Source organism: Odocoileus virginianus, chromosome 16 (assembly GCF_023699985.2).
Source record: "Odocoileus virginianus isolate 20LAN1187 ecotype Illinois chromosome 16, Ovbor_1.2, whole genome shotgun sequence".
Taxonomy (NCBI): Eukaryota; Metazoa; Chordata; class Mammalia; order Artiodactyla; family Cervidae; genus Odocoileus; species Odocoileus virginianus.
In genome coordinates, this window is record NC_069689.1 from 11002163 (window position 1) to 11026693 (window position 24531).

General features: G+C 48.9%; 1 long non-coding RNA gene and 1 other non-coding gene across 3 annotated transcripts in view; both read right to left on the reverse strand.

Moving 5' to 3' along the window:
- LOC110150520 (uncharacterized) overlaps positions 1–23595 on the reverse strand; it is a 91665-nt gene extending 68070 nt beyond the window's left edge. Inside the window, exons 1-6 of one of the 2 annotated variants that reach the window (XR_011491747.1) lie at positions 23446–23595; positions 22806–22874; positions 19706–19819; positions 8704–8780; positions 5894–5991; positions 2573–2671 (exon numbers count right to left, since the gene is read on the reverse strand). This is a non-coding gene — a long non-coding RNA (uncharacterized lncRNA). Of the gene's footprint in view, positions 1–2572; positions 2672–5893; positions 5992–7477; positions 7717–8703; positions 8781–19705; positions 19820–22805; positions 22875–23445 lie in introns of those variants that run through there. The other variant, XR_011491746.1, reaches the window with a different exon arrangement.
- LOC139038865 (small nucleolar RNA SNORD112) lies at positions 20856–20932 on the reverse strand. The gene has a single exon (XR_011492003.1). It is a non-coding gene; the product is annotated as a small nucleolar RNA SNORD112 (small nucleolar RNA).
- Positions 23596–24531: the final 936 nt, after the last annotated feature.

Below are 24531 nucleotides of genomic sequence, written 5' to 3' on the forward strand. Positions count from 1 at the left end.
GTTGGTAAAGAATCTGCTTGCACTGCAGGAGATCCCAGTTTGTTTCCTGGCTCAGGAAGATCTGCTGGAGAAGGGACAGGCTACCCACTCCGGGATTCTTGGGCTTCCCTTGTGCCTCAGCTGGTAAAGAATCCACCTGCAGTGCAGGAGACCTATGTTTGATCCTGGGTTGGGAAGATCCCCTGGAGAAGGGAAAGGCCACCCACTCCAGTATTCTGGCCTGGAGAATTCCATGGACTTTGTAGTCCATGGGGTTGCAAAGAGTCAGACACGACTGAGCGACTATCACTCACTCACTCCTTCATTAGCTAACAATAATATCACCTACATACCCCAGGTCAGAGTCCAAAATAACACTAACATCTGCCCATAAACTCAACACCCAAAGAATAACAACTAAACATATTTTTCAAAAATGATATTGGTTGAGACAACCTGATTAAATCATAACTTTTCTCATATCATGAATTCTTAATATTGGCCCATGCTTGATTTTCTTTAATTAGGTAGTTCTATAATCGATTATTATATTTCTATTTTTCTACTTTCTTAATAAAATTAACAACCACCAACCCATAACAACATTGACTCTTACATAGAGCTGCCCACAGGTTCTTGATCAACATGTTAAACACCCTGGACCCTTTATTTATTGGAATTCGACTTCAAAGAAATGTTTCAAGAATAATCTATATCTCATTATGAACTGTCATTGTTGGTAGTTATCTCACTCTATCTTTTTGTCTTCATTAAATAATATGTTTATTTACTTATTATTGATTCACTAATAAAAGGATATACACCTAAGATCTATCAAATCCTGTATTCCTAACTTCAGTGACAATCTCGTATCCCACCAAAGCTGTAAATTAGGCTTGTTTCTAAAAACCTCAGTGTTATAGGGATTAGTCAAAATCCTTGGTTTGAACACCTCAGAGTACTCATCAATGATCTAGGCCTGGGACATTTTTCTTTCATTTATACATTCATTCATTCATTCATTCATTATTAATCAATATCCTTCAATAACCATAAAGCAAGACTTTAAGAACATTGCTAACTTCTGGTTTTTGCTCATTTCTCTCAGAACTAAAACACTGTGTCTATAAGGGACCTCACTGTGGGATTTCACGCAAATCCACGCTCATAATGGCAATTCTTGGTTCTTTAATCTTTCTTGAATTTGTTAAAATTTTAAATGTGCAACAAAACAATCCAGGAACACCTCATTTTACTTCACTAACAATTTTCCAACTCAATAGTCTCAACAGATTAAAAGTCTAAATCTTTTATTCCTGGCAGAATGTGTAAACCAACCATGGTAAAATAAATAAATAAAGTGAAATAGAAACAACTGCAAAATGAATGAAACGTTTTCTTCTACCTTTTCTTTTCATGGGCCTCAATCATTCAAAGTTGGGTTAATCTGGAACTTCCCTGGTGGTCCAGTGATTAAGACTCTGAACTTCCACCAAAGGGGCCATGGGTACAATCGCTGGTCAGAGAACTAAGATCCCAGAAGCCTCGAGGCACAGCCAATAAATAAATAAATAAAATTGAAAGAAAAACAGTCAAGTGTATCTAAAAGTTTGCTCACTGCACATTTCACCAGTGTTCATCCTCGATCCTTTTTATGTATTTATCTGTCTATTATTTAATTCAATTAGTCATGGATTAATTTAATCCTATATCTATTGTTTGAAAGATAATTAACAAGAGTAAATCAAAGCTCACACAACTCAATATCACAAAAACACACAACCCCCAAAAAATAGACAAACGATTTGGATTTCCAAGTTCATTCCAAGTTTCCAAAGAAAACATACATATGGCTAACAGGTATATGAAAAGATGTTCATATTACTATCAGAGAAATGCAAATTAAAATGAGAATGAGGTATCATTTGTCAGAATGGCTATTATCAAAAAGTCTACCAAAAAGTAAATGTTAGAGAGGATATGAAAGGAATGCAAGCTGGTACAGCCACTATGGAAAACAGTATGAAGATTCCTTAAAAAACTAAAAATAAAACTATCATATCATCCAACAATTCCAGTCCTAGGATATATCTGGTAAAAAATGAAAATATTAATTTTGGGGTCTTCTGCACTGCAGGCAGATTCTTTACCAACTGAGCTATCAGGGAAGCCCCGCTACTCAGAATGAATTTCTGCCATTTAAAGCCATGCAGATGAACCTAAAGTATGCTTAGTGAAATATGTCAGGCAGAGAAAGACAAAACCTATATGATAAAACTTATGTGTGGAAATAAAGAATAATATAAGTAAATGTATATGCAAAACAGAAACAGATAATTGTGGATATATTTATAGCATTGTATTCCTAGGTGGTAAAGTAGTAAAGAATCTGCCTACGAATGCAGAAGACAAAAGAGACACATGTTCAAGCCGCTGGTCAGGAAGATCCTCTGGAGAAGAAAATGGCAACCCACTCTGTATTCTTGCCTGGAAAATTTCATGGACAGAGAAGCCTGGCGGCTACAGTCAACAGGATTGCAGAATCAGACACAAGCAAGCACACGCACAAACAACGTCCAAGCAGAGACCTTACCTTAAAATGCACACAGGTGGTTTTACTTGGCCTCTGGGGTTTCAGGTTTTCACGATGAGACAAGCATGACCCAGACACTAAAACTCCTTTATCTAAGGACTTTGAATAAGAAGTCAAGAAGTGAAGTCAAGCCACAGCCTAGAGCACAAATGCTGCAAGACACCTATGTTAGAACCAAACACTACTATTGTAATGAGTGTTATTCTGTAAGCCAATGAAATTGTGGGTTACTTCTTATGCAGCACTATCACAATGACTAACTCATACATTTCCTCCCTTGTATTTTTAAGAATTTTTTCATTTATTGGTTTTTTATAATATAGTCAATGAAATCACCATGAAGGTGCCATCAAACCTAACAAGAACTATAATTTCTATCCATCTCAGTAATTTGTTTTTGTTTACTCAGTCGTGATTGACTCTTTTGTAACCCCATGGACTCTAGCCTGCCAGGTTCCTCTGTCCATGGGATTTCTCAGTAATGTATGTATATATACTAGGCATGGATATAAAATGTAGCTAAATCTTTGTAATTCTTACCCATAAACTCTTACTTTATGAAATTAGTTTCAACTGTACAGAAAGGTATTAATACAAATATTTGCTTCATGATATACTTTCTTCTTTGGCCCTTGTTTAGTTCTGTATGCATACTGACAATTAGTAACACCTGTCTGTACATTCCTCACCAACAAATGTAAAGATCTTTTATTTATGGACAACAGTTACTATTGATATGTTAACTACAAATGTTGGTACATGGCATATTCTCTTCCTTGCATCATACATGGAGTCTCTATTATTTATTACTCATTTTTTTGGAAATAAACAATATTCTTACAATGAGTATCTGCAAAATGACTATTCAACCTACCAACTACAACCTTAAAAATAACTGCTTGATACTCTCTCACCAAAATACACAAATCTTCAACATTAGAGAAATGTTCACATAAACTTTGGGGCATGCATTCAAAGTAATACTTAATAGTTGATCCAATAAATGAATAAGCCTATATCTATTTTTCATGAAGCAAAGACTTTTTTGCCAGTGAATCTCAGCCATGCCATGCAGAACTGGATTAATTATCATCTTTTTCACATGGTACATTTTCATCTCTGGCCCATAATTAACCCTCTTTTATTAATTTATGTATTTAATTATTCATACCTAATATTCAAGAAATTCTCATTAACCAACCACCCGATGCAACTAATAGAGTCGCCATTATAGTCATATATGACTATTTAAATTTAAATTAATAAAAATAAAGTAAAATTAAAAATTCAGTTCCCCATCCTCATTAGCCACATTTCAAGTGCTCACTACTCACATGTGGCTCGTGGCTATCATATTGAACAGAACAAATTACAGGTCATGTCCATCAGCACAGAAATTTCTGTTGGACATAAAATACATTCTTTACCTTTAGCTAATCGGCTAGAACTGTTTCTAATGAAGCTAAACGGGACCGATCATAATTCTTTATCATTGGTCTATGCTGATTCTCCTTGGTTTGATTTGATCATTTCCAAAGGACTTTTAATTAACATCCATAAATCCAGTCTCTGACTCCACAGGTAGAACACCTACACTGTCTCTCATCTCCCTTTGTGTTCCTTGCTCAATGAGTTAATAGCCTAGATCTTTACCCATGGAGGGCTGTTTAAATAAGCTAAGCACATATACACCATGAAATACAAAAGAGCTGGTAAAAGGAATGAAACATGCTAGGTTATGGTAGTCAAAAGCACAGAACTAAATTAACTGTAATCCTTTCATCTTTGGGTCAGTCTCATCACCAGTCTACATTTTGGATACTCTGTATCTTATATGTCTATCACGGGTTTCCCTTGTGGCTCAGATGGTAAAGAATCTGCCTGAAATTCTGGTAAATAAATCCTGGTAAATAAATTAATATTTATTAATTTTCTTAGCACTGAAATTAACATCCAACACACGATCATGCAAAAACAGGAATATTGAATATCTGCTCCTTAACCGACACATACTTCAAATGGACCTGGGATGTACGAAATTCTTGTTTTAGATGCTAAGTCTTGTCTGACTCTTTTGCAAATCCATGCACTATAGCCAGTTGGATTCCTCTGCTCATGGGACTTCCCAGACAAGAATATTTGAGTGGATTGCCATTTCCTTTTCCAGTGAATCTTCCCAACCCAGGGATGGAACCCGTGTATATTGGCAAGGGGCATCTTTACCACATGGGCCACCAGGGAAGCTCCATGTACAGAATCAGAAAAGTTTTAATTCTGGAATAATTAAATATTATTAGCAGCTCATGTTTGCCCTCTCATTTTATTTATTAATTTGTTCATTCATTCATTTACTTACTTATGAACACCCTTGAACTACTGTCTACCTGAAGATTTAAGAACATCAACTATTACTTACATTTTCTTTGCCTTATCCTTATCATCCAAATAAGAGTCAAAATTTTCATAAAAACTGCATGATTAAATAAACTATGTCCATTTCATGCAACAGAAAGCAATTTTTTAAAAGAAGGAACAGCCTGGATCATTTTTAATGAGTCTCACTTGTGTAGAATTGAATTAATCAGCCTTAGTTTATGAAACATTATCCTCACTGGTCTGTGGTTTGTCCTTTTAAATTTTATGTATCCCTTTAAAAAAAAAACAATAAAAGGACATTCATGAATCTTACACAAAGTATAACAAGCTACCACTTCTTTTCATTTCTATGTGCATCTCTCACTGAGTTATCAGTCTAAACTTCACCAGTAGGAAAATGTTGCTAAAACCATAGTGCATAACAGTAGAAGGCTATTAAAATAAATGAAATAGCATATTTTTGTTTCCATGTCCCTCAAAATTGCAGAACTGTGTAGTCCTAAATCTTGGCTCATACTATATCATCTTCTTTAGTCCATGCTTTTACTAATTTTGATTTTACTAATATAAACACCCATTTCTTTATAATAAATCAATAAACATATAAGGACACACTATTCATCCGAAGGCTAAGGGAAAGTAACAATCATATTTATATAAATATATATATTATTAATGTATAATATAATCATACATAAAATTAACATAATGAGCCACATATATAATTACTTTTTTATTTGCTTATTTCTTACAGAGAGAACAGCCCAGTTATATTCTTTTTTAATTCAGTGACAGGCCAAATGAGACTCCTCATCCTGCGTTCAGGACAGTGTCTCATCACTGGTCTATGCTTGGCCATCTTTGATTTTATTTGTGCCCATTCATGTTCAACAGCGCATATGCAACCATCAACCAACCACCCAACCGTAAAACAACAACACTAACCATCACTCACGTTGGTTGGTCCATGGCTCATTTCCCACAGAGGTCACAGCCAAGATCTTCATCAACAGTGTCATTAGACCCACTCTGGGGCCTCCACGCTGCAGAACACAAGGCAGATATTCAAAACGGTGAAACAACCGAGATCTTTTCTAACGGTCATCGGGTGAGCAGCACAGAATTAATCACAATCTTTAGTTCCTGACACATTCTCATCACTGGCCCAAGTATAGCTCTCATTGTACATATTTTTCCATCTAATAATTGTATTTATTACAATAAACATGCATGAATTCACCACCCTAATCAAAAACAAGAATAGTGACTGTTACAAACATCTGTCTCTACGCTTCTTCCTTACAGAAAAACCAGCCCTGATCTTCTTCCTAATGGACTCAGCTAGGCTGAAGTGTGATAATGATGATCTTTGATTCCAGACATATTCTCATCCTTATTCCTGGTTGTCCTTTTTCTTGTTTTTACTTAGTTTTTTGAAATACAATAAGCACACATGAACTCAGCACTAATCCACAACAAAAATATCGATTAGTCCTTACAGACCAAAGCTTCTGATCCACAGAAGTAAGAGTTTCTGTATTGCTGTTTTAAATAGTCCACAATTGTATATAAATGGATTAATCTTGAGCCAAAATCCATAAAACGTGATCTTTGGTGGCCCACACTTGGCTCTCCTCCTGGCATGTATTTTATTTACTCATCTATCAAAAACACCAGAAGCCACCATTCAGCCCAAGACCTGTTAATACACCACCTACCCACAGTCCCAACAGCCTAGAACTTACTAGGAATTTGTTTTGTTATTTTTAATAACTACTGTTGGGTAGAACTAAATTAGTCATAATGCTTGTTTGAAAACACAGTCATCAGTGGTACTTGCTTGGCTCTCTTTAATTCAATTTGTGCATTCATTCATTTGTACAAAAACTATGCAGCGAACACTCACTAATGCCTGCTTTTATCTGTCTACACTTCTCTCCCCACAGCCAAGATCTCTTCTGGCACACAAACACCAGTGTGCCCATTCTATGGAACACAAACCCCCATGAAAAAGAAGAAAATAGCCCAGACCTTTTTGGGTGTTAATGTCAGGTTAGCAGACCTGTATTAATCATCACCTTTTCTGCAGACCCATTTTCACAACTGCGCTACTCAAGGCCATTATTTCTTTATTCTTTGATTTTTTTTTTTAATAATAAAATGAAGGACCACAAACCACTCTGATCTCTTTTTCATGTCCCTGGGTTGTGAAGAATTAACCGCAATCCTTGGTTCACGACCCCTTCTCCTCCCGATGCCTCTCTTATTTTACTGATTACACAAAGCAATAATCCTGCAGGGCCCCCACCTTCAGCGCCTCCCCACTTAGTTCCCGGCTGCCCTCTACCTTAAACAAGGACCCCCACACCCCCTGTGTCCTGTTCCCTTCCCCTTTAGTACATGTAAAACTTTATCACATGTGTATTCTTAAAAAGTATTTTCCACGGTTCAGTGGCTGGCTGGGCCTCTGGAGGGCCTGTGTCAAGGGGGAGAATTAAATACATATGATGGACTTACAAGCACACTCACCAAGGGGTGGTAAAAGGACCGGAAGCTCTTTGTCTATGCTCACAGTCACGAGGCATTGTGGCCCAGCGGCTAAAGCACATATGCTGGCATCACACTGCCTACCTCCACACCCAGCCTCCGGTCTTGGCTAGCTGGGCCACACCGGGAAAGTGAACTAACCTCTCTGTGCCCGTTCTCCCCACCCGCAGCGCAGTCAGGCAGCAGGCCCTAAGCAGCATCAGCTACCCTCTTCCTGCCAAAGTCAGCCAAGGAGCCCACCCCTTCGCTCCCCAGCGCTGAGCCCCTCCCCCACAGCTTCCTTCCGTCTGCAGCAGCTGTGGTGCCAGACAGACAGACAGACCAGGTTCCACCCCAGCAGGCACTCGTGAGCGGTGTAACTGCAGAGACGTGACCTGGCTTCTCTGCCTTGTGCCCCAGACTCGTGCGACCAGTCGACTGCGGACAGCGACAACCGTGGGGGTCCAACGTGGGGGTGCGTTGGACCACAGACCTCTCCGCAAGCAGCTCCCACCCAGTGCTCACCCTGCCCCTCCCCCGCCCCCACGTCGCCCACCCGCGGGTCCAACACCCCCGATCTGATCAGAGAAAGGAGTGATCTCGATGCTCAGGCCAAGCCGAGGGTTTCCGAAAGGATGGGCCTTGGGCCGGAAATTGTTGGGATCTGTTCTTTTTTGGACCCAGCATCAAAGCTTAAACAAGTGCCCTGGAAAACAGAAATCCAACTAAGGGATGCGCTTTGTAAAACTAAAATTCATTTCATGAAATGGGCCTGCCTTCGGGGGAGTCCATGCCCTGAAATTCTTGATGTTCACATTGTTTCCCAGAAACCGAAAAACCATGACCCTAAGTGACAAGACACAGCCAGCTTCCTTCCTGCCCTCCCAGACTGGCCTGGTGGGAGCCCAACATGCTGGCCCCAGAGCAACTCTCAGGCGTGAAAAATAAAAAATAAACGACAAGTTAAAACATATTCTCTTATGCAGTTGTGCATATGATGCAATACACACACACAAACGTACCCACATGGGGACCTACGTAAGGAACTCATGGGAAGAGCCCTAGGCTGGGGATCCCGGTCCAGGCTCCCGCCTCCGCCTCGACCCCACCTCGGGGCATGGGGCGCTCCCCCTGCTGCACCTAGGCGTCAGTGATCTCCCAGGCTTCCCTCCCCTCCCGGAGGGTGTGAAAATGAAAAGCATAAACTTCAAGTTTCCTCGGACCGTTACCTGTACCTCCAGCGCTGGCGCGTAGTGTCCGCAGCATGTCTTCGCATACAATGTCCCATCTGAGCTTCACAACAGTCCTGTGAATAAGACATGATCATCACGAGGAGCCAACATTGACTGGATGGACCCTCTCCTCCAGGCACCACGCTGCCTACTCTGCAGTCATTGGCAGTGCTCTGGGATGAGAACAATTCAACAGCATCTTTCTTTTTTTCCCCAAAAAAAGTTTTGAGCATGCGCTTGGTGCCAGAAACAGGCCAGGGAAGACAGCAATGAATGAAACAGACAAAATCTGAGAGCTGACATCCTTGCAGGTGGAGACAGAATAGATAATATTCAAAATAAGTTAAGTACAATATGCAGTTTATAAGATGTCGGTAAGAACTGTGGGGGTGGGGGGTGGACAGAAAGCAGGGAAAGTAATGATAGAAGACAAGAAGGAATTCCCTGGAGGTCCAGTAGCTAGGACTCCACGCTTCCACTGCTGGGGATCCATATTCGATCTCTGGTGAGGGAACTAAGATCCCACAAGCCACATAGCACGGCCAAAAAAAAGAAGAAAACACCAAGGAGGAGAATGTCTCACTGAGAAGGTGATATCTGAGCAAAGACACGATTAGTCCCATTTAACACATGGGGAAACTGAGCCTCACAGAAGTTATGTGACTTACAAGTGGTCACACAGCTAGGAAGATGCGGGCAGCCAGGGTGGAGCGCCTGGCCTCAGCATTTCTTAGTCACTTAACCCCAGGACCTCATTTTTGCAGCAGCTCTTGCTCTCTGCTACCAAACTGTCAGCCCATAAAGTGACAGTGTGGATGCACATTGTGGGCCTCCAGGAGGGTTCATCTCCCCTCCCACACAGGCATTTCCAGGATGTACCAAGAGTTTTGGTCAAATAAGTGAACCTTCTTGGAGGAGATGGCAGCAGTTGACAGTTCCCACAGGACTTGCATGGATTCTGGGATCAGGTCATGCTGGGAAAACCTGCCCAGCACTACCCGGCAAGTCAGCAGCGATGCTAAACCCATTTCCTACCACATGGTTGTTAGGGCACCCAAATGCATTCACTCCCCATGCGCAGCCACACGCCGCCTAGGCTTAAGCTGCAAATGTTCTGCCCAGGAATGGAAGGAAGTCACCTGACCCTCGTGTCTCTCATGGTGTGAGACTCAACTGGAACCATTCTTTGTGCCAACCAGCCAATCTCAAAAGACCAAACAAGAAATATGTCTAATGTGGCTATTTTCTAGGCTCCCCTGCACCCACCCATCACCCCCAAAAAAACATGTAGTGAAAGAAGTTTGGTGAGAGTACGCATAGGAAATGTGCCCACTGCTTCTAGAAGCCATGAAACTGAACCAAGACAATTTTATTTCTTCATCTTGCCCTTCACCTACTCAGCTTCTTCTCAGCTCCCATCCAGTCTCTCTAAAACTCTCAAGACCCCCAAGAAAATTCTTTCAGGGCAGTTTCACCTATTCTAAGGCTTAAGCTTTCGTCAGATGGATCATGTTCATTGGGTACATAGAACTCCTATGTACATAACCAGAAATGAAATCGTCGACACATTTGTTTTTCTATTTCACTGATTGCCCTCTCCAAAGGCAAAGGCTCACACACCTCTACAGGTACCTAGTCAGCTGCCTGTAAAGTATGGATAAAGATTCTTACCAGTCAGACATACCAAGTGCCATCTCATGGAAAACAGCCTTAACAACTGCAATTTTAATTATAATGAAATTTTTACTGCATCCTCACCATCAACACTATTGGTATTCCCATACTACAAGTGCGGAAACTGAGGCACAGAGGTTAAACACTTTGTCCAAACTCACAAAACTAATCAATGGCAGAGCTGGGATTGAAATTTGAGCATCTGGGGGTGTGTAACAGGACTTAGCCCCTAAGCAGATTATCAAAACACAACTGCTGAATTTTTAGCCAGGTCTCCAGGGACACCACTGATTTCCCCTCGACCCCCCGTCTGCTTCCCTCTCTCCTAGCCTTGCACCCCTCTGCTTCTGGAGTCTAGCTCTGCTTCCCGGAGCATTCAGTCAGAATCGGAGCTCCCAGAAATCTAACTTATAATAACTTGGATAACTGCCCTGCAGGATGTCAATGATAAGTCTGACCCCTACATGTGTGATCATTAAAAGTGAGATGAACCAGAGAAGAAGTTGCCTGAGAAATAAATTTAAGATCTGGGGGACAGAAGTTTGGCTCCCTGACAGTCCAGGAAGCTGCGTCTGACATGGCTGAACCCCAAGGAATACAGATTTTTTTCAGGCACGGTCAGAGAGAAAAGAAAACAGGAAGAGGGTACGGGTTTGGTGGAAAAGCAGACAAGGGGTCAAATCCTAGCTCTGCAACTGCCCCCTACACGTGGGGCAAGACACGGGCCACTTCTAAACTTCAGCTTCCTTTTAGCTTGATTGAGGATGGTGACTGTTGCAGTGGAGGGTGGCTCTGGTGACCGGAGACGATGTCGAGGAGCTAGAAGAAGACGGAGCACGGGGTTGGGCTCAGGCCTCAGTCATCCAAGAGAGGCAGGGGCAAGGGGACCGTCCTCTGGTTCTCAGTGCAGCGTGAAAGCAGCTGGGACCGAAGGCTGCAACTGAGCGGCTCGAGCACCAGAGCTGGGGCTTGGTCCCCACGGGCTGGCAGCCCCCCTGTTGCCCGGAACCCCGGAGACAGTGACTGTGCTCAGAAGCAGCAGAGAAGGCAGGAGCTTTCCCAGTAAGCTCCACTCAGAGGAGACCTCTCTTCACAAATCAAGTGAGCCCTTGGTGTTGATGAGAAACTGACTATTCCCCCTCATTTATCCATCCATCCACCCCCTGCACTTTAATTCACTCACTCAACTCACCAGCCTCCATCAGCCAGCCAGCCACCCCTCTACTCCCGCCTCTTGATACATCCATCCTTCTAACAGACCTGGGTTGGGATCCTGGGTCCTGCTTCCTAGCCAGTCTCAGACAAGTCACTAACCTCTCCAAGTCCTCTCATCTGTGGCATAAAGGGACATCAGACATAGCTGGGGCAGCGATTTAAAGACCTCATTGACATACCAGCAACTGGCCTGAGCAAAGGCTCCTAAAACCTTCATTCCCACTGTGTCTACGATGGGGCTAGGATTTACGTGGGAAGAACACCACAGTATCTTGCATGATGTTTTCTAGGAATTATCTGCCATGTTTTTGTCGTGTGCAACCACCTGTGGCACCTGGGACTGAGCAGTGGTCAGGGCAGGTGAGGGTGGGGGTCCCTCCTGGACACAGAGCAGCGAGTGCCACCTAGTGGACTGGCAACCGGTGGGGTCCCGACTGGGTCCCAGGTTGCAGCAGCTGTAGTCTGCTGTAGGACAGCTGAGTTGCAAGCCAGCTGGGAGGTCTCAGCCTCCCTGACTGCAGGCTGCTCTGTTGGGATTTAGTGCACGTACTTTCCTCATCACTCAGAGGGTCTGGACTGCCAGGAGCCTTTTGTTTTGTGGATGATTGCCAACTCTGATTTGCCTACCCCAGCCTCTCTTTAGAAGTTTCCGGGGGGGCTGGGTGGAGGATAACTCTGGCAGCCACTGTTTGCTAGTATGTCTGCTATGTATTAAATTCAGGGCTGGGGGCTTCATGTGCATTATCTCAAATCCTCTAAATGACCCCAGAGGAGACCCAGAATTTGCTCCACTTTCAGTGAGAAAACTGAAGCTTCCTGAGGTCGGGGTACTCACTTAAGGGGAAAGTAGCTATGCAAACCCCTGGATTTGTAGCTGCACTTACTTCCTATAATCCTGGTGCCCCCCCTTGAAAGTACAGGAAAGAATTTAGACACCGATTTTAACAAGCCAAGTGTAAAAGAAATTTATGAGTCAGTTGGGGCTATTTGAATGCCGAATAGCTATTGGATGACATTAAGAAAATGCTGTTAATTTTTTAACTGTAATAATGGCATTGTGGTTATGTTTGCAAAACAGAAAAGAGTCCTTCTTTGTTAGAGATGGACACTGACAAATGCTGGAATAAAAGGTTGTCTGAATTTGCTCCAGAGGAGTCTGGGGGCAGGTGGGAGTCGTGGAAGGACCGTAGGGGTCTGGATGGAAGGAGAGGGGCTGGGAGTTGTTGGCCGGCAGCAGTAGGAAAACGGTAAACTGCGATGAAAACAGATTACCATTTTCTCCACTTTTATGTTGTTGGAAATTAATCACAATCAAAGGTTTTTAAAATCAACATGTAAAAAACACAGCGCAGTAGTCATGAAATGAAGATAATAATAATAAACAATATCTTAAAGTACAGGAGCCGAGGGGGTAGGAGAGGTGAAGCCACATCAAAGAGCAAAGGGGGCCAGGGTCTGAGCTGACTCCTGGAGGGCCACAGGGGGCTGATTCACAGGCAAAAAAAAAAAAGAAAAAGCCTCTAAGTGGAAAGGGGATGAGAGAGGGGCCTGGATGGGTGAGAGCAAGCCATTCTAAGGTGGGGAGGTTAAGGAGAAAAAGCGCAAGGGTGCAAAGCGAGACACCTACCTGCTACCCCAGCGCCCTCCTTCCCTCCCAGGTCCCCCTACACACCCCTCCCAGCCCCTGCTATATCCCTCAAACATCCCCATTCTCCCCCGGAACCTCAGGGCCATCTGCTCCCTTTCCTAGGCCCCCCTGCCCCTCCCCGGCCCCTCTGCCCACCCCCTAGGTCCTCCTAATACCGTGCACCCTCTTCTGACTCCTGATGGGCCCACAGGAGCCTCCCTTCTCCAAGGCAGACCTGGCCACCTGATGACTCCTTCCCTGGGACCAGCTCAGATAGGATTCGGCTATCTAGCTTGTCAAAATTTTTTTCTTTTTTCTTTTCTTGTTGGCTCTTTGGGGAGGACAAGAGGAGGTGGCTTTGGTCCTCCAGCTGTGTGCCAAGCTGGCCCCACCATCACCAGCCCCCCTGTTCCCCACCCCAGCCCTCCTCTTTCCGGTCAGTGACATCACTGGAAACTCACTGACGCCCGAGCCCAGGTCCAAATCAAGCTTCCCAGACCCCTGGGCCCCTCACCGCTGCCCCCCTCCCTGCCTCTCCCCACCCCCCCCAGCCCTCCTGCAGCTGCCAGACTGCAGTCTGCTTCCTGGGCGCCTCAGCATCCTCTGCCCCGCCTGCAAACGCTCCCTCCCTCAGCCTTCCTTCCCCACTTTGGAAAGCCGGCCACCGGACAAGCTCCCGGGACCCTCCCCGCAGCCTGCTGCATTGCAGCGCGGTCCTCTCTTGGTGAGGGTGGGGCAGAGCCTGCAGTCACCCCCAAGGTAGGGTGGGCCGCCCCTCCCCGGCTGCCCCCAGCCCCCTGGCGTGCACGGCGCATGCAGGTATCTGGGGCTGGCAAGGAAAATCAAAATCGCCGCCTCCGCAGAAGCCAAACAAAAAAAAACAAACAAACAGGGCCCCTGTCCCCATAGGTCTGCCTCCCCCTCCTCACTTTCCGGGCTCAAAAATCTGGCCCAGGCAGCCCCCTTGTGGCACTTGGGGGCGCCACAGACGCTCGGCTGGTGTCTGAAGAACTAAGACTGTCTTGATTCCACTGCACCGTGAGTTGGCACAAATCTCAAGTGGCCAACTCCTACCCAGCTGCAGAGCCGCCTCTCTGAACGGGGGGCGCAGTTCCCCTCTCCTTCCTCCCATCCACAGCGCTCCCCGTGGCTCCCTCCCTCCTGGACGTGGAAGTCTCCTGTTGAATACTGCTCCAGAGGAGCAGACAGGTGTCCGGGGATGTGCACTGTGGCCGGGCTGGGGGCTGGAGGGACGGCACGGGAACAGGGGCTCTCCAACAGAGATGAGGGGGACACTGAGGGGCAGGGTGGGCCCCCCGACCTAGTCTGTGTCAGAGAAAGGGGCTGGGGTCCCTGCCCTTGAGAGTGGGCTCTAGGTTGGGCGTTTGCCTGGGGGAGGGGACTCCCTCTCTCGGCCCTCAGCCATCAAGCCCTCATCCACGGCCACAGCTAGTCCTGCCCAGGAAGCTGCCCCTAGTGGGCCCCCCGGATGCTCTCCCGCCCCTCCCTCTAACTCCCCGTCCACGCAAACAAGGCCCAGCCCCCTCGATCTGCAATTTGCCTGGACGTGGGCAGGGCCCCCTCTACGTCAGGTTAATAATGCCACTTTTATAAGCCTCTGCCAATAGGTGCTACCACCTAATTCGGAATCTGCCCTTCAAGCGGATTCGGCCACAGAGGAGCTGAGATCTCAAGCACCCACTGCTGGGAGGTGCTTATAACTACTCTCTCCGTCCCTTGCCCACCCACACCCCCCAGCACTCAGCACAGCCTCGCTGAGTTCTCTCCAGCAGCAGGGAGTTGTGGGGAGTCTCGGACAGACTGGGGCTCCAGCCTAGCTGGCCCTCACACCAGCTGAGAGTCGGTGAGTATCGGACTTCATCTTTTCCTGCCTCAGTTTCTCCATCAAGCCAGTGGGGATTTTTGAGGCTGGTGCTCAAGAGATCCTGCTGGGGCTGAGTTCTAGGCAGACAGCCCGGCTCGGGCTTGTCTCCTAAAAGACAGGGCTCCATGATGTCAGTTGCATCACTCGATTTACAGTGACTGACTCCCTTCTCTTTCCCCCACCAGACTGAGCTTGGAGAACAAGAAGCCAGCCGATTGGCACTGCTGTGTCCAGCCTTTCCAGCCAAGTCTGGGCCCGGGAAGGTAGGTGCCCTGCAGTGGTTTGGAGAATTGAGTGCCCGGAAGGATGGCTGCACCCCACAAACTGTGGGGTGCTTGGACTCCACTGGGTTTCTCTTCCCAGACACCCTGCCTTGTCTAAGCTGGTCCCGCTAGGGAGCAGCCAAGAAAAATGTTCCTTCTGCCTTACCCCAGGGGTCCCCTCGTGCTGTTTGTAAACAGCGCCAATGCTTGCCATATTAAAGGCAGATGTGGGCTTGCCCATCTTTTTTGAGGCCTACTCTAAGCATCTACTGTGAGCTCACAGGCCTACAGGCCTCCTCTGGCTGAGTTAATTTGTGCTGGTGGAGGCCACAGAGGGGTCTCTGCCCCGTGAGGTCCCTGTCTGTATTCCGAGCGGGGCCTCCGAAGGCCAGGCGGTATTCTTTGCTGCGACACTTGTTACATGCATGCGTGCGTCGCTCCCTGAGTCCCATGGTCTACCCTACCAGCCCTGATGAGCTGTCTAGTGAGTGCTGGGCTGCACTTATCTCATTTAGCCTCCCTCTGAGCCGGTGCGGAAGCGCCCTCTCATCTCCATTTCACAGAGGAAAACCCGAGGCTCTGAAAAGTAAGAGGAATCGCGTGGTCTCCCAGTTAGAGAGCCGGGAAGTGCAGACAGGGAGCCCCCAGCCCCGCTGCGGGCGCCTGCCGCCGCCGTCGCCGCCGCTGTGGGCTGACCAGGGCCGGCCCGGCTGCCGGCGGCTCCTGCGGAAAAGGCAGGGGGTTTGCATAGAGAGCGTTCTCCCTAGCAACTAGCAGAGGGGCCATAAAAAACCGAGAGGGCTCGGAAGCCGCTTAACAGATAGCTCCCGAGCAGCTGGACCCGGGAGGGGAGACCCGCGCCCTCCCCTGGGCTCTTTGCAGAACAGCAGGGCAAAGGGCTCCGTCCCGGATGCGGGCGGGCGGGCCGGGGCAGACGCGCCCCGGGACAGGTGTCGACGGCCGAGATCGGACGGGGCTGGGGAACCCCTAGCCTGACCACACCGTAGACGGGGGGCTCGCTCTGGAGAGCTCCAGGAAGGAGCTTGCCGCCCGCAAAGAGCCGAGGGCAGAGGGGGCGAGGGGGCTGCGTCGGAGCCGCGGAGGCAGATGCAGAAAGCGGGGAGGGCTCGGCGAAGCAGCTCGGTGTGCGAGCCCCGAGCGGGCTGCTCGGGGAGAGAGGGAGCTCCCTGTTACGGGAGGCATCCGAGCAGAGAGAGGCAGGCCGGTACTTGGCCGGGAGGCTGCCGCACGGCTCCCTGCCCAGGCTGGCAACCCGCGCACGTCTAGGCCTTCGAGAAGCTCCTGCAGCGCTAAGTCCCAAGCGGGACTGGCCGCGGCGGAGGCGGGCTGGGGTCACAGCAAGGATGCTGACGCGTTCCCAGGTCCCTAACCCTGAGCTCCATGGCAGAGGCGCCGAGATGGCCGGTGGAGCGCTTCTGTCTCGGTGAGGCAGTAAGGGAGAGGAGCGGAGAATGGGGGTGAGTGCGGGACCGGCGCGGGGGAGGGGGAAGGGTGGGGGGCTGTCCTGCAGACAAACCCCCATCTCAAGGGCCGGGCCACCTGGAGTGGTCAAGGTCTCGCCCCGGCTCCCAGGCCCAGAGACGCTGGCCTGGGTCCTCTCTGGGCAACAGGCTGGCACAGAGGGTGGGGGAAGCCTTTCTGGGGTCGGGGGGTGACAGATGCCGTGCGGGAAGTGGAGGGGGTGTTGTCTGCTGAGTTGAGGGGCTGGCCCGGTCATGGGAAAAGCAGAACCCTTTTCTGATGACTGGGCCGCAGCCCCGGATTCGGCCGGCTGCTGGACCGTGACTTGGATGCGCTGGGGACCCGTGAAAGCCCCCTCGCCTGGCGACGGGGGCGAGGGGCCTGCATGTTGATGAGTGTGGTCCGGGCTGTGTGTTAGGCACTGGCCCTTTAGGCCCATTCATGGGGGCTCGGTTCCCAGGAACTCTGGGTGGACGGGGCCTTTATCAGGGGACCCCGCTAGACGAGGCTCTGTTCTGCAGTTTCTAAAGGAGTTTTCTTGTCTTTGTTCCCAGTGCAGGCACTGAGTGTGTGTGAGTGTGCGTGAGTGTGTGTGTGTCTGTGTGTGTCTGGGTCAGGCTGGCTGAGGGACCAGCCTGGGTCCTTGTCTGAGATGACCAGGCTGCCCTCACTCTGTGCTGCGGGTGGGGATGCACCACTCACGGGCAGGCAGAAAGATCGGGGAGGGCCAAGGCACCCAGGGACCCCAGGACGAGCGCCTTGTCAGCAATGCCTCTCTGTCCCCCTCCTGACAGCCCAATCTGTCGGGCGGGCGCTGTCTGTCGGCCTCGGGGTCCCGACAGCTGCTAGGACCCGCCGTGGGGGGGCAGCAGCGTGTTGCAGGTGGAGTGCGGGCTGGCTCCGCAGACAGACAGACAAACTGCCCCGCCACACCGCTCAGGCGCTGGGAGCAGCCTTGGGGAGGAACTGTTTGCTTTCTCAGAGCCTCAGGGGAAGTGGGGGGGGGGGCTTTGTGATTTTCTGTCGTTGCTGTTGTTTTCATCAATTAAAAGATGGCTCTGAAACTGTCAATGCAAAAATGTTTGGTTAAGTATTTACAAGTGCGTCACAGCCTCTGCGGCATCACAAGGATGTGCGGAGGGGCGGGGGAAGTGGGGATGCGGCAAAAGAAATCACGCACTTAGAAAATTTTGCAAAGAAAGGCTTCTGATCAGGGAGAGCCCCCAAAGAATTCTTTGAATAGCTTTGGTATGGATGTGAAAAGTCACCTCCCCAAATCTCTAACGGGGCAGAGGCCGCAGGGCAGCCCACCTCTGGGCCCCCGGTGGGTCAGCTTGACTGTGGAGGAGAGGGGGCCTCCCACTTACAGTTCATCTTGCCCCACACATAGTCACAGCCCGGCACCCTCACCCGGACACAAGGATGTTAGGGATGCAAGGGGCTGCACGCTAGAGGCAGCACGGACAGCTCCACTAACAGCTCAGAGAAACGGCGCAAGACAGGGGTCAGCCCAAGCCCAGGCTCCGGAGTGAATACACCAAAAATTTAGGAGAGAGGGGTCTTTGTGCTCAGTGGCCAAGGAAGTTCACTTTTGTGTCAAAGGCCAGCCCTGCTTCCAACTAGGTGAGGCTGCACCAACGCACAGAAACCTCATTTAGGCTGGGCCCGGCCCAGGGAGCCGTTTCTGTGAAATTTAGGAGAAGTCAGGTTTAGCCAGAAGTTTTTCCAGGAATTATTACCCTCTGGAGACTGTAACCACTGCTCCTTGCGAACCGCTCTTGCCAAAGTCTATAAAATACAAGTCTAAAAAATCTGCCTGAAGAGCAGGCCGACGTTTTATATATATTTATAAAAAAAAGAATAAACGGTGTCCAAACTTTTTAGGAGAAGTCAATTAAGGCCTGTGGGGGCAGCCCCTTTCTGCCCCCCGCAGGGTTTGAAGACAGGCCCCGAATCTCCCTCGGGGATGTCTGTGCTGCGGCGAGGGGAGCGGGGCTGCTCCCCGCCCGGCACTTGCCCTCTTGCCCCTCTGGGTCTCCCTGCCCTGAAGAGGGGCCGCCTGTGCCTCTGGGACAGGATACGGAAAGGCCGCTGGTTTCTGCTGCAAACAGCGTGGCGGCTACTGCAGGGGGTGATTTAGTCGTGTGACGGTCCCGCTGGAACCCTCGGCACGCCAGGGGTGGATTAGCATTCCTCCTGTGACTTCAGGAAACTGAGGCCCAGGAATCCTTGGAGACTTGCCAAAGACACACAGCTCGGTGTGTGGCCCCGGAGCCACATGTGTGCTCAAGATGGCTGCCCTGTTGGGGGGCTCCCTCCCACCCCCACCCCAGGGAAAGAGAGGGGACCAAAGCACCTGGAACACCCTGGTGCTTCTGCTCCTCCCGACAAGCAGGTGAAGGCCTCTGCCCCCACTGCAGGGTGAAGCAGGCATGGCATCACGGCCCCTCTACACCTGGAAGCCAGTACTCTTTCTAGAACATGATGTATGCCAAGACCACTCTCAGCCCGGTCCTCTCCCCAGCGCGTCTCCATCAGCCCAGCTGTCACCCTCTCCCCCAGCTGTGATTCCTCCATCTCCTGTTCCAGAACCCCTGTTTCTCTCTGGCAAGGAGCGGGTCACAAAAAGCACAAGGAAGCGTTTCCAGGGTATAATTATGCCCCCAAAACTCATCACTGCCACTCCCACCCTCAGATGTACAGCACTCGACCCCTGCACCCCAGGACTCAGGGTTCCAAGGGCCTCGGGGAGCCTGGCATGTGCACCCAGAAGGGTGGGACGGAGCAGTTTGCGGGATGCCAGCCCACCCCCCGGGTGTGCGTCTGCAGTAGGACGGCATTCTGAGGACTCACCCAGCGCCGTGGAGCACTCAGGCAGTCCTCTAAAGCTGCCCCTTGGCCCAGGGGAACAGGAGGCGGTTTTCAGCTAGGGGAGGCTGGATCTAGGCAACACGGGAGCCGAGGTCACTGCAAAGGGACAAGGAAAAAGAGGGTAATTAACATGTGGCCAGTTTCACAAATTCTAGAAAAATGCAAACTGTTCTTCTGGATGAGGCAAACATGTCAATGACGCATCAAATTCCACAGACTACACTTTGCTGAAATTTTAAATGAGGTGTCGGGGTGGGGAGGGGGAGATGTGCCTCTAAATTTGGGTTCACCCAGGAAATATTTCAAGCCTGGTCTTAAGGGCCAAGGCGAAGCTGGCTGGAGCCCCAAAAGGTAAAAGGAAGGGCACACACAGAGAGAATAAGGTAGCTGGTGGAGGCTGTCATGTGCTTAGCACACGTATGTGCATGCATACATACATGTGTGTGTGTGTTCACGCGCACACATGGGGAAGCGGCACAGGCTGGGGAGCCTCCAGCCAGACCCTGAAGGGTCTTAACGTGCCAGGCTAAGGTTCTTGGACCACATCCCAGAAGCTCCGGGAAGTCAGATGGAGGATTTAAAGCAAGACAGTGACAAGGTCAAAATGGCATTTTAGAAAGATCACTCAGTGAAAATAAACTTCGCTGCAAACCATTTCATCTAGCTATCCCACCTCTAAGAAGCCAGGGTAAAAGCACAGTTGGGGATATGTTTACATATTCAGCTACAAGAATGCTCATTGCAGGGTCGTTAGCAATAACACACATTAAAAAACAAAAGCGGGACAGCTTAGATCTTTTTTAGCTGGCGTGAGTTCAGCAGAATCCTATTAATTAAAACCTCGGTTCATGACACGCTCTCCTCATTTATCTATGCCAGGACCACTTTTATTTTATGTCTCTTTCTTATTTATTTTCTTAAATAATATAACGAGCACAACATGAACCAGTGACCCGCCCGACGGCTAGGACTTTGACCAAAACGTCTATATGCACACATTCGCCTTCCCCGGCAGACTTACAGCTGGGGTTTTCAACAATAGAGAAGGCTCTAATAAACAATGGTGCAAACACACCCCAGAATATTAAACAGCTCTTAAAAAGAATGAAACAGCCGAGACCTATTGTCTTTTAATGGACCTTAGTATTTTGTGCAGAACTGGATTAATCACGATCCTTTGTTCATAAACATTTTCTCATCATAGATCCAGGCATGTCCTGCTTTTCTTTTTCTAATATATGCATTCATATATTCATTTGTAATAATGACATAAACACTCGTGAGCCCACTCCTCAAATCCAGACCTTAGCAATTACTTAACACCTGCTTCCACAAGCCAGCATCACCACCACCCCCCCTCATGGGTAAGAACCCCGGGGCTTTCGTGACAGCAGCGAGACGGTTAACCCAACTCTAGTATGTACAGATTACAGGCTACTAAGGTGTTGTAATAAGGAATGGTGTTTTTTTATGATCTCCAAGCAGGATCTTGAGTGAACAGAAATAAGCTGTGCAAAAAGAAATGTACATTGTGATACAGCTTACATAGAAAATAAACAAAATCATATACGGGAGGAGCTCTATTTAGATATATATGCAAATGCACACACAAAAAAATCTGGACCCTGACTCTGAAAGCAGCACTTAAAATGGTGGCGGTTGGTGGGGAGGTGGGAAGCTGGTGAGGAGAGAAGAGTTGACGATGGTTGTAGCTTTTATCCGCAGTGTTTGATTTTCAGTAATAGGTATATTAATTATCAATGCATTTCTTGCATAATTAAAACAAACATTTTGTGTGTGGGTTTTTTTGTTTTGACTTGTTTGTGGGGGTTTTGTTAGCTTTTAGTCTCTTTTTTATTTTAAATACAAAAGAAAGCACATTTTGGCTGATGGATGGGGAGTGGGTAGATTCCCCCACACACACATCAGTTCCGCAGACACGAAGGATTTATTCTGCCCCTCAGATCACTCTTTTTTTGAAATTTTCTATGTTCTAAAGCAGGAGTGCCCCAGGTCTCTGAGTGGTGGGCAAATGATATAAGGAAGGCAGGTGTGTGCCCACCGGCTGGGACTGCACCCCCCATGGGCCCCAAATCCCTTCCGACCCACAGGGCATGTGTTTGCAAGGCACCTATTGGGAAAGAAGTCGCTTTTCAGTTTTAACAGGCCCGAGAGCTAATGCCCTGGCCCGTGTTTTCGAAGATTAGCAAAGTGGAAATGAGGACTCAGGAGAATGTGAGACGAGACAGTCCCGAGCGAAGGGGACACAGGAGCCCCTAGGGAGCAGCCCACATGCTCCGGCAGCCCCGCCGCTTGCTGGTGGAGACCTGGGGGCTCGCTGTGTCCTCTGACAGCTCGATTCCCAGGCAGAACCCACAGCTGTTACGCTGCCCCTCCCCAATTCTAACCAACAGGGAGTGTGGCTAATAAGTCAGCTCCCTGAAAATGGGGTGCAGGTCCTTGCCTCCCGCTCCCCACGTGTCCAAGGTGGCGCACCACACCCTGACTCCTCATCAGAACTCCCTCTCTCCCCCAGACACTCCAACCTCTGCCTGCATACTAAGCTTCAGACCCAGCCCCAAAGAGCCCCTCCAGCTGTCGCAGGCATGGGGCTAACTGTGCAGCTAAGAAGACCCTTTATCTTTATGCAAATAAAGATATCAAGGCTCAGAGATCCCAAGAACACAAAACCAGGCCAACCTGAAACCCAAATCAATCTGAAGTTGGGTTTTTTCTTGGCCTCCGTCTGCACAGATGAGCTGATCATTTAGCTGCTTAAGGTTTCCCCTCCCCAAGCTGACACAAGCGGGACCTTCTAGAATTCTCTCCCCTCTGCCAGGCAGACGCTTATTTTCAACCATGACTCTGCACAAAAGAAATGTGAGCCCAGGTTAGCCAGCTCTCCACCAACACAACCAGCTCTTCATCACCTTTTCCGCACACGAGCCCCTGCTATTTATTACATGGCACTTTATTTTGGATGGCGTTTGATCCTGGCAAATACTTTGAGATGTCTGTCATAGTTTTGCAGATACAAAAGATGCTTATGATAAATAAAAGTAAAATACAGTTTCCAAGTTACCTGCGCCTGCCTCCAGGCCAGGGTAATTCCACATGAAGATGCTCATTCCTCCAGAAGGCTACATAAATCCTGCCAGGCCAATAAAAGTTACAGGGTTGACTCACGGAAAGAGCCTCTGGACCCAAGGCTGACCTGTTTATCCCTCCAGGTGTACCTCTGGATTCTACAAAAATGAGAAGGGCTTTGAAAGGGACAGTTAGGGGACAGATCCACTGAAATGAGAACCAATTTTACATCAGTTGAGCACCTACTATGCACCAGGCATTCTCTTATTGTCTTTCATTAAAAGCATCAAGGTGATACTTAAAGATGGCTGTCCCCATCCTACAGGACCCAGCGAAGGGAATTATAATCACTTGACCAAGGCCACCAGCCTCCACCCACGGGAGCCTGCCCCTGCTGCCCCCAGAGCAGACCCCCATCAAAGATGCCCCCTCATCCCCCGTCGTAATCATAGTGAGAGATTTTAACACCTCCCTGGGGGGGGGATATGTCAAGAGGGACAGTCAAGGGGAACAGCATTGTGCTGGATTTTTAAAATAAACTACCACCTTAAGGTTGTGTGACCTCGACTGCTACCCCCAGCCTTTGAGGGCCTTCCCCCCGAAAGAGGCTGTATGACAGATCAGGGCGCACGTACCTGGGGGGAGAGAGGTCTTTGAGGTCGGCCCAGAAGGGCCTCACACTCCCCTGGGTGGGCCTGCCATCCTGGGGGGGCCAGGGCTGGGCCTCTCCTTGGCCTTGGGAACCCACTGACTCACTGCCCGCTGGGGGCAGCAAGCCACGGCTGCAGAACAAAGAGCTCAGGTTAGATCCGCCCTGAGGACCCTACGAGTTTACCTATTGTTCGCATGTACCAATCGCGATAAAAAGCAATCATTGTTCAGACCTTTTGATTCGATCCTGGGCCAGGCATCTACTCCCTTCCTGGAGAAAGCCGCCGTCCTGCCTGCCAGCCTCCTGGGAAGGGAGAAGAGACAATACACACCAGGTTCCCAAGCCGAGGGGCAGCCCACCTTTCAGATCCCCCGCCCCCGGGTCTCCCCCCACCCCTGCTGCTGACAGCCCTACTGTGTGCCTGGGGGGGGGGGGGGGGGCAGAAAGAGCAGCGAGTGCAGACTGCTCTCAGGGACAGGAATAAAACCCTGCAGGGTCCAGTCGAGGGGCTTCCGAGCTCAGGAGTCACAGAGCAAGGGCAGGGCCACAGGGCCTCCGGTGCGGGCAGGGCCGACGGGATGTCAGCCTGTGTCAGACCCCGAGAGAGAAGGGAGGACGGCCCACGGGGTCTGAGGTTTGTCCCGGGCCTCAGGCTCCTCTTCTGCAAAACGGGGATGAGAAAAAAGTCACACCTTCAAAGGGTGTTACAAGGGTTAAGAGAATGAAAACAGCGCCTGGCACATAGTAAGGACTCAAGTGATGGAGGGAGCCAGAGGCAGCACTGGGGAGACTGTATCACGTGACGTGACGTGGGCCCCTGAGAAAGGCAGGACAAAGCCGGGAGCAGACTGAGGTCGCTACTGTGCAAAGTGCATGCACCACCCCAACCTGGCCTTTCATACTTAAAGAAACCCATTTATCCAATAACCTTCTAGAAAGAAGCGGAGCTCCAGCTGACGGGACAGAAGCAGAGCTACTGACCACCTGCGTCAAAGGTAAGACTCAGGGTGAGGGGGTCCCATGCTGACCTCCCGCCCCCCGGGGGGGTGGTGCTGGTGGGTGGGGGGTG